This window comes from Sceloporus occidentalis, unplaced genomic scaffold (assembly GCF_023333645.1).
Source record: "Sceloporus occidentalis isolate IW3139 unplaced genomic scaffold, rSceOcc1.0.p SCAF_8, whole genome shotgun sequence".
NCBI lineage: Eukaryota > Metazoa > Chordata > Lepidosauria > Squamata > Phrynosomatidae > Sceloporus > Sceloporus occidentalis.
In genome coordinates, this window is record NW_028316988.1 from 29,063,843 (window position 1) to 29,076,668 (window position 12,826).

At 45.4% G+C, this 12,826-nt stretch overlaps 1 protein-coding gene across 2 annotated transcripts in view; it reads right to left on the reverse strand.

Moving 5' to 3' along the window:
• Nucleotides 1–11,107, reverse strand: part of KDM4B (lysine demethylase 4B) — a 127,382-nt gene extending 116,275 nt beyond the window's left edge. The window contains exon 1 of one of the 2 annotated variants that reach the window (XR_016282153.1): nucleotides 10,996–11,107. The gene's annotated coding sequence lies outside the window, so the exon portion shown is untranslated. The remainder of the gene's footprint in view (nucleotides 1–10,995) is intronic. The other variant, XM_089535813.1, reaches the window with a different exon arrangement.
• Between the last annotated feature and the right edge of the window lie 1,719 nt (nucleotides 11,108–12,826).

The following is a 12,826-nucleotide window of genomic DNA, read 5'->3' on the forward strand; positions in this document are numbered from 1 at the left end:
GTCTTTCAGCAAATACAACGCTGATGCAGTATCAATAGCAAAATGATGGTGGGAGGCCACAGAGGACGAAGTAAAATGTGGCTGTGTCATTATCAAGATACCTCTTCTGCCAATGTCTAGAGCAGTGGTTCCCAAACTCTGGTCCTCCAGCTGTTTTAGACCTCAACTCCCAGAAGCCTCAGCCATTGTGGCCAATGGTCTTGGATGCTGGGAGCTAAGTCTAAAACACCAGGTTGGTGAGGAGTTGGGAACTATCCAGAGGCTGCATGTACCCTCAGCTTGTTTGGGGGGATTTTTCCTAAAGGAAATGCTCTTCTTATGATGGGCATTGCAGCCACTTGGTAAAGATTATTCCACTTTCACATAGCCAAATACATGCTTGCATATGCTTCTGAAATTAGAAAATGACCGTGGGCGCACACAGGTGCCATATGAAGCCAAACCACTGAAATGGTGGGAACATGTGGATCTCAGTTTGTGTAACTACCGTACATCATTTTAGGCCTTGAGGCAGCTAAATAAAACACCAAGGCCTGTTACAGACTGCCAAAATAAAGCTGCTTCGAGTCTCTTTGGAGGTATGCTATTTAAATGATGCATGGGTCCTAAGAGTCCGGAGGTTGCGCCAAAGCCCCACTCCATTCCTAAGCACTGGAGTCCAGCTTTGGTGCAGCTTCTGGATTCTTTGGATGCATGCATCATGTAAACAGCATACCTCCAAAGAGACCCGAAGCAGCTTTCTTTTGGCAGTCTGTAACAGGCCCAAAAAGCTTTATTTGGGTTTGCTACTGTCTGCTATTTATAAAGGTTTTATTCCGTAAATAATGATCAAACACACCTGCTCCATAAATTCATCCTGACCTAGGTCAGACCTTTTGGAAATGGTCTCGCATCTTCCAATTCAATATTCTCAACAAAATATCTACTGCAGGAAGAATTCCTCCCCTTGTTAACAGACTGCTATAATTCCAAGGCATTCCAGCAGAAATTGGTGAACATGCTTCAAAAATGGCATGGCATTAAGAGTATCGCTAACTCAAGAGCCTTTTCTCACAGAGCAAGAATCTACAGACAAGTACAGCCAGCCAGTACAGGTGGAACACACTTCCTCGGAGTGTAGTGGAGTCTCCCTCCTTGGAGGTCTTCAAACAGAGGCTGGATGGCCATCTGTCAGGGATGCTTTGATCTGGATTTCCTGCATGGCAGGGGGTTGGACTGGATGGCCCTTGCGGTCTCTTCCAGCTCTATGATTCTAATAAACAGTCCCAACTAGAGCAGACTCACCAAACAGCTAACAGTTAAAATCTTAAATAGATTCAGTGGGTCTGCTCTAGCTGGGATGAACAACTGGCTTTAGCTACTAGTAGCAGATAGTGACCGCTCATAGTTTGAGTGTTGGACTACAACTTTGGAGTCCAGGACCCGATTCCCAGCTCAGCCACAAAACCCACTGGGCAAGCCACACGCTCTCAGCCTCAGGGGAAGACAATGGCAAACCTGCTCTAAACAAACCATACCAAGAAAACCCCATGATAGGTTGGACTGTAGGGTCGCCATAAGTCAGAAACAACTAGAAGGCACACCACTACAGCAAGAACAACAACAGATGGTGCTTGCGTATTTTAACAGATGGTGGTTAAAACACACAAGCACCTGCAAGCAGCTTTAACTTTAACAGACTGTCTAGCACACATTCACATTGTCTACCACACAGAAAGGTAAAAGTCGTCCCTTGACACAAATATCTAGTCATAACCAACTGTAGGGTGAGGTGCTCATCTCCATTGCTAAGCCCAAGAGCCAGCGTTGTCCGAGGACAGCTCCGGTGCTCATGTGTCCAGCATGACTGCACCGAACGCTGTTACCTTCCCACTGAGAAGTGGTACCTATTTATCTACTTTGCATGCTTTCGAACTGCTAGGTTGGCAGAAGCTGGGACTAGTGACAGGAGCTCACCCCATCCTGCAGCAACCGGGCCTCAAAGTGCCAACCTTCCAATTTTCCGACAGTCAGAACTGGCGTCTTATCCACCAAGCCACCGCATCCCCACACCTACCTGCCTTGAATCCCTTTGTGGGAGAAAGGCGGGATACAAATCTTTGAAATAAATAAAATAAATAAACCCATTCACAGTACTATCCTCCCGGGAAGATAGGTAACAGCCGGCCCTTTTGGCATCATTGCTCTACTTCATCCATGTCAGGAAAGGAACGGTAGCAGCAAACAGATGGCTGAAAGGGCTTCCTTGGGGCTGCCTAAACAGCTCCCTTCCCACCAAGATTACAGGCCTGTCATTTCTAGCCGTTCCTTCCCCGACTTTCCCTTCCTCTGCACGCTGACAACGTACGAATCCAGCCATTTTCTGCTCAGCTCCACAGGCTCCTGGAAAAGGGGTCGGGCTGGAATGCCTGTCGAAAGGCCAATTCCCATTCGTGGGGCTGGTCACAGGACACCCTCGCAGGCCCTCCTCCGGTGGGTGTGACACACTGACCCAGATTCAGAGCTTTCCTCCATGCTAGAAACTGAACAGCTGTGGAGGGAGAGACTAAGCAAGCATATAAAGCAGCAGGATGAAGACACAATCATCCAAAATGCCTTCAGGATCCATTTTTGCATGGAAAGAAGAAATGTTAACAGCGCTTTAAAAAATAATAATCACCCAACTAGAAACAATACCAAATGTATTTTAATTTTTCTACTGGAACGACAAAGCCCACTGAAAAGAAGCTTTTGACTAGTATTTAAGCAGTCAAATAATCCAGCAAGAATGGTACAATGTTGATTTTAATGTATGTTTTCTTTATTCTATCACCCCATCATTTAGAATCATAGAGTTGGAAGAGACCGCAAGGGCCATCCATTCCAACCCCTTTATTCTGCCATGCAGGAACTCTCAATCAAAGCATCCCCATTGACAGATGGCCATCCAGCCTCTGTTTAAAGACCTCTAAGGAAGGAGACTCCATTACACTCTGAGGGAGTTTGTTCCACTGTCAACAGTGGCTGTCCTCGCCCCTTCCTTTTAGAGTCAGAATTAAGTTTGTGATGTATTGAAATAATACATCAGTATTAGGCTACTTATATTCCTGGAGATCTTATTCCACTGCAACTCTCAACATCCCTCACCATTGTCTAAACCAACTGGGGCTGGTGGGAGTTACAGTCAAACATAATTCCCAAGTTGTCCACCTGCGATCTGTATTATCAAACTACTTCAACTGATAATCCTGCTGATTTGTATGGGACCCTTTACTGACTGTCCAAGTTAAACTATTCTATAGCACCAAAAGGAAAGCATTTCATTTATAAAGCACTTTATGCGGTGTTATTGAGGGCTTCAAACTAGCAGGGGCAACAGAGAAAGCCTGATGGTGGTGACATTGGTTACCAACGAATACTGCTGGATCGTTTCCTAAACCAGCATGGGAGAGAGATTTAATGATCCTAATAAGTAAGTGGACATAGTGCAAGGGGTTTAAGTGTTGACCATGATGCTGGGTGGCCAGGGTTTGGACCTCCACTCAGCCTGGAAACCCACTGGGTGATCTTGGGCAAGTCACACCATCTCAGCCTCAGAGGAGGACCAACGACAAATCCCCGCTGTACTAATCTTGAAAAGAAAACCCTGTGACATTTCGCCTGAGGGTCGTCCTAAGTCAGAAATGACTTGAAGGCACACAACAACAACAAAAATTGAGCAGCAATGTGGAATTAGACCCTCAGTTCATCTAATCCAGTGCAACCTTTCTTAAAATGGCTTTGACACAAGGAAGTCCCAGTGTAGGGGACTGAAGCTACTAATCTCACATGCTGTTGCCCCTCAATGCTGGGAAGCATAGTGCCTCTTGGTGTGGGAGCTACAGAAAGCTACCATTGCTAGCAGGGCATTAAACCACTTCCTCCTCCACCAGTTGGTCCAATGCTTTTTAAAAGTCAACAAAGCAACTGGCCCTAAAGCATTTTTATGTAAAGTACAACACTAGCTCTGAGGGAGATGTGGCAGCAGCTGCTGCAAATGGGCAGCTGATCTCTTAAAAGTAGTTCTTTAGGAAGATAACAAATGAGTTACTCAGTCAAAACAATTAGCAGAGCAATTCACAGACCACTTAAACCAGGAGAGCATTTAGCAAACCAGGATTAAGTGGGACCTGGAATGCATGTTCGGACTTAAGATTTATGACACCAAAACCTGGACAATTTCCTTGGGAAGTGAAATGGCTGAAGCATCTCATACATTTCTGTGCTTGCCTGATCCTCACACCCATAAACCCAATGTGAGAAGAGCAGCCTCCAGCCTCACCTATCAATAAGCATTTTGCAACAAAGGTGATCACAAAATGCGATGGATTCTACTTATACTACAATGTTGCAGAAAGACACAAGCTGGCAACCCATTGACTTTGAGAAATGAACCCATAGGAATTTGCTTCAGAGCACTTTCCAATACTTCCTTCCAACTAACCTCACTGCAACACAAGTCACTTATTCTCCTTGTTCTGAAAGAAGGGAAGGGCCCTGGCTTTTGCAAGGGTTTCAAATGTGTCTGAAATGATAGCTGGAATAAAAGCCTCCCCGTCCAACCATCCACTATATCACACCATTGCTCATCTCGATGTGGGTTTGCCAGAAAAAGCAGAATGCTCTAAGTCAGTGGTCCCCAAATTGTGCTCTTTAAGGGATTTTGTACTTCAGCTCCCAGAGACTTCTGGGAGCTGAAGTCCAAAATCTCTTAAAGGGCACAGTTTGGGGACCACTGCTCTAAGTGTCAACGCTTGTCTCTGTGTGAATTGTATCAGGAAAGCACTAACTACACTGCTGATGCTAACTTCCACCGAACAGTTAAAAAGAGAGCAACCGTGTCCAGATCAAACCTTGCCAAGAAAACCCCACGATCGGTTCACAAGTGCAGGAGCCTGCAGAGTGTCTTCTAGGGGAGGAATATCCCCTTTTCAGCTCATGTATGGAAGACCAGTTCACTAAAGAAACAACATACTGTTGCTTTCCCCCTTATTCCAGCCTTTGCTAACTTGGCACCTTCAGATTCCATCTTCTCGGTCTCCAATGGCCTAAGGAATTTTGCTTGGAGTTATAGTGAGAGAAATCTGGAGCATGCTGTTTGGGGGGGGGGGGTATCTGGTATATATACTCAACATGACCCAATCTAACATGATATGGCAATCAATCCATTCCTGCAATGGAAAAAACTGTGCAAGGTTAAACCATCCAAATTATGCAAAACCAAACCTTTAAATCAGTGGTTCCCAACCTTCCTAATGCCGCGAACCCTTTAATACAGTTCCTCATGTTGTGGTGACCCAAACCCATGAAATTATTTTCATTGCTACTTCATAACTGTAATTAAATAGATGTTTTCCAATGGTCTTAGGCGACCCTCATGAAAGGGTCATTCGACCCCCAAAGGGGTCATGACCCACAGGTTGGGAACCACTGCTTTAAATGCGGATGAGCTGCCACATGGCTGATTCATTCCTCCTGGCTACTTGAGCACCTACAAAGTGCCTACTTGGCAAGTAACTACAACAAGCGAGGTTCCCTGTGGCCGCTAACCATTCTACCTGCCCACCACCTTCAACACTACAATCCTTTCTACCGCTTTTGGAAGGGTTACAACTATGCAGTACATCTTGCACAAGCATTGCATACTACCAATATGACCAGTAACTCAGCTCTGCTAAAAGGATCTGTGCAAACACACCAATGCTGGAAATGCATCCGTCTACTCAGTGATTCCCAAACTCTGACCTTGCAGATGCTTTGGACTTCAACTCCCAGAATTCCAGACTACTGGCCAAGATGGCTGAGGCTTCTGGGAGCTGAAGTCTAGAAACCTGGAGGATGTTTTAGGATCACTGGTCTACACAATGCTGAATTGCAAAATGGCTGCAGATAGAATCATAGAGATGTATGCTTCCGCTCCAAAAAAAAGGCTTTCCAGGAGCAAATGTAACTGTAGCCAAACAAGGCTCCAGATACATTTAAAATGCCCTATTTTTCACCCTAAGTTCTCCAGCACTTCACTCCCAATTTTAAAAATGTGGGGTTGATCATCTTCTTCTCTCTATTGGCGGGCAAAGAAACTTACTCCTCCTCAAGAGGCATACAGCGAATAAAGATCTCAAGCCATTAAACCTCTCTTTGCAAGGACCGCATCTGCGAGCATCACCAAAAAAAATCATAGTCGCCTTGCAATCTGCACTATTGACAAACAGCAGTGACACGAGGGCAGATCCTATAGAAACAAGTGCGAATTGTGCGCAAACCAAAATGCCTAACAAATCTCCTAATGCATTTTCACCAGACGCTGAAAAGCTGGGGGTTGAGGAAGGATAAATTTTACATATCTAAAATCAAATTCTTCTATACCTGGGGAAAGGTAGCCCTTGCCAAACTCATACTCCAGTGGAGAGAACTGGCCTTTCTATCTTCCTTCCAACACTGAAGACTCGCTCGACTGTTAAAAGTGAGAAAAGAAAACGAAAGAGCCATAAAGCTGGAGCTGCCACTTAAGGACCGTTTCTACTCCGTTCAGGTGGCCAGGGAGATAAGGCAGTCCAAATTCCATAACTCACAAAATAAATGTAGCTTTCAGATTTATAATGAATCCCAATGCAGACTGCAAAAGCATACTCAAACCATTTCACTTTTAAACGTAAGAGGACACTTCTCTAGGTCCTCCAGCAGAACTCTGTCCTGGCATCTGCCAGAATTTGACCACAGAATCATGTTAGAAGACCTAGAAATGCCTAGAGAAGTGCTTTCGCTATGAGGCTTTAGGTCCTCCAGCACAACTCTATGGTCCACTTCCAGCACAATTTCTCCGGAGGACCTAGAGAGAGACTCCTAGAGACAACACAATACAAATCCACAAACGTCAAAACTGCAATTGTGGAGGGCCGACTGTACTTGAAGAAACCTCCTTCCGCATATAGTGTATATGCTCTACTAGAAGTCGAGGGCAGGCTTTGGAGTCAAAATTTTGATATGATCCGTGGGTAAGTTGAGGGTAAAATTTTGGGGCATGTAACAAGTGAGCCAAAGGATGAAGCAAAGGGAAAAACAATGCCAAAGAATAGTTTTGTGTGGGTTTTTTTGGGGCTCTGTGGCCATGTTCTAGAAGAGTTTCTTCCTGACGTTTCCCCAGCATCTGTGGCTTTGGGCATCTTCAGAGGATGCCAAAGAACTTAGAAAACTGCATCCGCTCACCCTAAAGGCTGGATGGATGAGAGAATAGAAAGGGCTTAGTGCTTCCAGTCTTGCTTTTCACCAGGAGATGGTTCCTTTTTTGAATAGGAGTTAAAGTACAGTACCTATATTGACCTGTGGATAAGTCGACTCGGGTTTTGGGGGGCAATTTCTGACCTACATTTTTAGACTTATCCATAAGTATATACAGTATACATGACAAGAAGATTGAAGTCTGCTGGAGAAGCCCTCCTCTGTATCTCACCAGGGCCCTCTTTGCTGTGGCTCCAGAGTTGTGGAAGGACCTTTCCCACAGAGGCTCAAATGGGACCAATATGGCCTTCCATTCAGTCCCAAGACAAAATGTGGCTTGCTATTAACGTTTTGTGGGCTTTATGATTAATTTCAGATTAGATGGCACACTGCTAGCCCTTTAATGCTGCCCTTAGTGCTGCATGAACATCACATTACAAAACCAGCTTGGAAATACAGATCTCTAAAATGTTTAGATGCTACATTGCTCAGCTTCTGATTCTTTGCAGCTATGAAAACAGGACGCCTTCCATCCATCCACTTTAGGCAAACGCCTAAATCAATGCCTAAAGAAACACGAATCAAGCAGTTTAATGACAGGTCACAAATCTTCCAGGGACTCCCACCTGGAATTGCTATCCCACCGGCTGCAACCAGGGTCCAAAACACACTGCAGAAACAATCCACTTTGACACCACTTTAACTGCCTCGGCTCAATGCTAGGCAATACTGGGACCTAGTTTTGTGAAACATTGAGCCTTCTCTTGCCAGGGAGCAATGGCGCCACAATAAACCGCCGTTCCCACGATTCCCTAGCACTGAGCCAGGGCAGTTAAAGGGGTCTCAAGCTGGATTATTTCTGCAGAGCGTTCCCACGCCAAACTCCAACTCCCAGAATTCGACAGCCTTGAGTCAGGGCTGTTAAAGCGGTGCCAAACCGGGTTATTTCTCCAGTGTGGATGCAGCCATACATGAAGCCTGCTTCCACAAGGCCTCCACGACTCACACTCCCACAAACCTTTGGCTGTCCTTTAAACAATGCTGCATCCTACTCTTTCTCTCCACAAACACCCCACGCGAAGGAGGCTGGACATATCCCACAAGGCCCTTCGGCTACAGAGTTAAAGAAAGACTATGGGAATAAAGCCTATAATGGGTGACAAACTACAAAATGTGTATTTAAATTGAATTTTCAAAGTAATAAATAATAATAATAATAACAACAAAAATAAAACTACAGTTCCCAGAATCCCCTGGCATTGAGCAAATTCTGGACACAGCATTTCCACCATGTACTCTCCCTCCCCAGAACCACAGGTGTCTCTCATATTAAAGACGTCCCCACTACTATCACACACCTTACACACTCCCTCACAACAACTGCACACCATATGCATTTCAGCATGTTTCCAGACCATGAATGATGGGTTACACACCCTGAATACAACCACCATTGTAAAAAAGCTACGGAAAACCCAAACTAGGCAACTCGACGTGTTTCAAGAATCCATTTTTGTTCTTAATATCAAACTAAGGTCCAAAACAGATCCAGTTTGACACCTCTCAATGCTAAGGAATCCTGGGAAGTGTCGTTTTGTGAGACATTGGGTCGCCTTCTCTGTCAGAGAGCTCTGATGCGCCAACGAACTACAGTTCCCAGGATTCCCTAACATTGAGCCAGGGCAGGTAAAGCGGTTTCAGACTAGATTATTTCCGCAGTGTGTTTTGGACCCAGATTTCCAAATACGTTTTTCAAGGGTCAGTCACACTCAGTGCCTTTGCAGCATTGATGCATTTCTCTTGTCCTGTATGCCTTCTCATTGGAGATGGAGTAGCAACAACCCCTTAACTCACCCCAACACACACAAACACACATACACACTTCTGCTAAGTTTGTGAGGGCCTAGGACTACAAGTATGTAATAATAAAGGTATGAATAGAGGACATATATATATATATAACTATAATGTCTCCATTATTTGTGACATTTTGTCTGGAATGAACCCTTGTAGAATGGAGACTACGAAAGGAAAAGAGAGTTAAAGAAAGACTATGGGAATAAAGCCTATAATGGGGTGACAAACTACAAAATGTGTATTTAAATTGAATTTTCAAAGTACTGTAAAGGAGAGGAAGTCATTGTATGTTTTATGCCGTTACGTAGGTTTAGTGTGTTACAGATTGTAAGAGTGTAGCAAAGTAAGTGATGGATTTATGTGTGGCTTATTTAAACAGTAAAATTAATAATAATAACAACAACAACAACAACAAAATCAAAACTACAGTTCCCAGAATCCCCAGGGCAGTTAAAGCGGCCTCAAAACCAGGCCTGTTTTGGCCCTTGGCCTGATATTAGGAACCAAAATAGATTCCCAAAACACACTGGGTTTGGGTTTTTCTTTGAAGCACTCAGTCCTTGGATGCGCTGGGTTTATGGGAACCATAAATGCTAACATGTTTGCCGTAACATGTTTATTTGGTGGTAAACGTCCCGTATTATCAACACCAAGACAGGACACAAGGCTGCAAAGACTGGGACGCTGTGCGTAATGCTCCCTTTGCTAGTAACACTTTAAGTGCCTTGGCTCCATGCTGTGGATGTCTGGGAACTGGAGTGTGTTGTGACCCCAAAAAGACCTTGTAGGAATAGTCATCCGGTTTGAGACCGCTTCAATTGGCTCAATGCTAGGCAATCCTGGGACCTGTAGTTTTCTCTGTCAAAGTGCTCCGGGGCCACATTAAACTACAATTCCCAGGATTCCCTAGCACTTAGAGCAGTTAAAGCGGCCTCAAACAGGACTATTTCTGGTTCCGGACCACCGAAGGCAAACCCGCACCTAACCAGGGTTCAACGCCTGGCCATGGAAACCCGTTGGGTCCCCTTGGGCAAGAAGTCACACTCTCTCAGCCTCAGAGTCAAACCTCCTCTGAACAAACCCGGCCAAGAAAACCTTGACCCCTCTTTGAGAGGCAGCGTGGCTTAATCTTGTGGCTCTGGGAGGCCATGGAAACCCATGGGGGGACCCTTGGGCAAGAAGTCACACTCTCTCAGCCTCGGGGGAAGGCGACGGCCAACTTCCTCTGGAGGAATCCTGCCGAGAGAAACCCATCACAGAGCTGCCTTAAGCTAGGAATGACTGGAAGGCAAAACAACAACAGCAACAACAATAAACAGTAAACAACAGCAATGGCCCAACATGCTGAGAAGAGGGCGAGGGGAGCCACACTCCAATCACATCATAACAATAACAGTAATAATAATACACAGCATAGAACCATAGAGCCAAATGTAAAGCATGGGGTTTGCGAGGTCTGAGCAAAGGGTTGGTAGAAGCAGAGGACCCTAGCCTTGGAAGGGACCCCAAGGGCCACAGAATCCAGTCTCCTTCTGCCCTCCTGCAGGAACACACAGATCCCTAGGGTTAGAAGCCACCTCCAAGGCCCATCCGATCCACCGAAGGGACCCCGAGGGCCATCCAAACTGCGCCCTTCCCAGAGACTTTGGACTCCGCCTCCCAGAAGCCTCGGCCTTCTTGGCCCACCGCCGGGGATTCTGGGAGTTGGAGTCCCAAATCCCTGGAAGAGCGCTGGCCTTGTCCCACTCGCTTCCTGCCCTCCAGGAGCCCCAAGGGCCACGTAATCCCGGCCCTTTCCTGCCGTGCAAGAATACCCAGAGCCCCGAGCGCTGCAGGGCGGCAGATGGAGGGCCTGGCAAGGGCCGCCGCCGCCGCCCTCCTTCCCCTCGGAGCAGGCCTTACCGTCCCGGGCTCCTGCTCCCGACTGAGGCCCTTCGGAGGCCTGCCTTCTTCGCCTCCAGAAGAATCGCCTCAGAACACAGCGAAGGGGGAGGGGCGCCGCTGCCAATCCCTTCCCGTCCTCAACGGCCGCCCAGCGCCCGCCCACAACTCCCATTGGCTGCTTTCCCTCGACGCTCCGCTCCCATTGGTCCCGGTTTAAGAGCGACGTCCCTCTCCGCCAATCGCGCTCCGCCCTCGGATTAAAGAGACGCTTCTTTCGTTCTTCCTCTCCCGTTGTTGATTCTTTCTCTCTCTTCATTGGTCGGCGCGGAGCCAATGAGAAAGAGGCTTAGGGAGGTACGGGAAGGGGGCCGCGGGAGTGAGAGCCGCTTTGATTGGGCAACGTGGGTCGAGAGGGGGCGGGGCCGGGTTTAGCCAGGCCCGCGCATGCGCACACGCGGTTTTCCCTTGCAATTGCCTTGTATAGGGAGTGTGTACGTGAGAAGCAGCACAGAAGCAGCAGCAGCAGCAAAAAGGGGAGGAAGGAAGAAAGGAAAGAGGGAGGCCTCCTATCTATCCATCTCCCCCCAAAGGCCTCCCTCACTCTGCTGGGGCAACACTAATTATATATAATGTATTCAGGGGGGGTGGTTTTTGACAGGGAAAGGGGTCTGCTCTAATGCCTTTATCTAATTATACACACACACACACACACATAAATCAATAAGGCAAACTTAAAGGGGGATAATAATAATAATAGTAATATTTAATTCCTTACTGTACAGGATTTAAAATGAATGTGTCCCTTTATATATATAGTTATATATATTTATGTGTGTGTATATGTATATATATATACACACACACACACACACTTATCTATCTACATATGTATGTTTGTGTGTGTGTGTATATATATATATATATATACACATACACATATATATACTTATATGCATATCTATATATACAGACACATATATACCTTATATATATATATATATACACCTGTATATACTATATACACACACACACACACATATATCTTATAAATTATACATACACGTGTTTATATTACATACTTCTATACCTATCTATATATACACACACACACGATTTATGTACACACATGTATACTTATATATGTATATATACACACACACACGCATATATATATATATACTTTTTAATTTATACACACACATGTATACTGTATACATGTGTATATAATTTATTTGTAAGGTGTATATATATATATATATATACACACACACACACACACACACATCTATATATTTATCTATATATACACACACACACATATATATATATATCCCTGTGCGGAAACTGACTTGAGAAACTGAAACAGGGGAGTCTGTCAAAGTCAGTTCCATCTTATCTAAGAATTTCCTGTTCCTGGACTAAAAAGGGCCATGAGAAGAAAGTAGAATGAATTCTGGAGTAAGACTATGAAGAAAGAAAAATGAAGCAAGGAAGTGGAAGTCTCTCCGGACTGAATAGACCCAAAGAGACGTGAAAGAGGTCTATGGCCCCAGCCCTGCAAAACGCCTGCATGTTCTCCATGGAACCAACCCCACAACATGCAGACAGACCAACCTCTGAGCAGTTTACCTCTGGAGGAACAGAGTGTTACCAAAATCAACTAATAAAACACTAACAGTCCTAATACTAATAGTACTAATAAACCACTCTCGCTTTGATCTTGAGCCATGTTTACTCAGCAGTAAATCCCGCTGGGTTCAGTGGGATTTACTCCTCGGCACATGCATCCTGGAGTATCGCCTTTCTCTTTCGAGAACCTTACCAGCCCAAGGTTAGGTTTGTGAAAACT